Source organism: Anneissia japonica, unplaced genomic scaffold (genome assembly GCF_011630105.1).
Source record: "Anneissia japonica isolate Jap-2015-1 unplaced genomic scaffold, ASM1163010v1 scaffold287923_len1623670_cov205, whole genome shotgun sequence".
In the NCBI taxonomy this organism is placed as follows: Eukaryota; Metazoa; Echinodermata; class Crinoidea; order Comatulida; family Comatulidae; genus Anneissia; species Anneissia japonica.
In genome coordinates, this window is record NW_022721637.1 from 560,709 (window position 1) to 562,042 (window position 1,334).

The following is a 1,334-nucleotide window of genomic DNA, read 5'->3' on the forward strand; positions in this document are numbered from 1 at the left end:
TGGAAATTAAGATCTGAAATATATAAATCCATGGCCACATTACCACCCGTTACACTTTAATTAGTTTTTGTATTTCTCTTTATTCTGTTAATATGAACCTTTATGATCAGTTAGTTCTAAGCTCTATATTTTGTTATAAATATCTTGTAATGTTAGTTAGTTGTCTGTTAGTTCTAGCTCCATATTAACTTGCAATTCATACAGCAACTCTATAAATAATACGGTCCTGTAAAGACTACCGGTACCATACCACATAGACCTACATGCCATGTTGATAAATTTTACTTTGTATATACATTTTAGCTTAATTTACTCCTAGTTTAAGTTTATTATTTTTCTCTTATATTTGGATGCACCGTTGGGTATTGTCCAACGTGTGCCACTGTTACGAAAGTGATATCCATTAAATTGATTGATTGATTGATTGACAAACGACCCAAGTCAGTGGTGCGTAACCAACGGAAATAAGATAAGCTTTGGGGCTGAATTCTTGTCCAATATCTAAAAAATCATAACTCCATAACGGAGGGTCGTATCACATTTTTTTTTTTTCTGGAAAATGTTCTCAAAAGACTATTCTACACCACTATATGATTGAAAAAATTGAAAAATGTTTTTGACCTCTAAAATAAAGATAGAAAAAGAATAGCCTATCTACGTAGTGTATTAAAATAGACCTATGCATTACAGTGCAGAAGCATAGTACTTTCGTAATGTTACTGTTCCAGGTACCGATAATATACAGATTTCTCTTATTATAAAGTACAAGTTACGTTTTATAAAGAAGTATAGTATAGTAAATCAGGAAACTTTCATATGGTAATTAAAACAATGCTAGTCTAGAGTAATACTAGTGACTTTAATGATAAAGCCGGCTTTATTCGAGGAGTTAAGACTACCATTGAAGACCGCTTTATAGCCAGGCCCGTAGCCAGGTCATTTCAAGGGGGGTGGGGGTTCTCTGGGCGTGGGGTCCAGGGGACTGCCTAAGTGCCCCGGTGGGGTGGGGGAGAAGCCCCCGAAGCCAGAGCAGTTTTTGTGTTTAATGGGTCTATATAATGTTATAAAAGCAGTTATGTTTTGAAAAAGATCTATGTAATAAAAGGTGGTAATATAATAAAATTGGAAAATATTTTCTGAGAATTAGCATGTTTAAATCACACCGAAAGACAAAAAAAAAAAAAAAACCTCACTGTATAATCAATATACTGCTGAGATATTCTATGGCTTGTATCGCAGGCTACAATTTAAAAACGGGTGACCAATTAATAATGAATTAGGTGCTAAATTTAGATTTAATGCTGGGTAAGTTAAAAACAGACATTCCGTCCGAG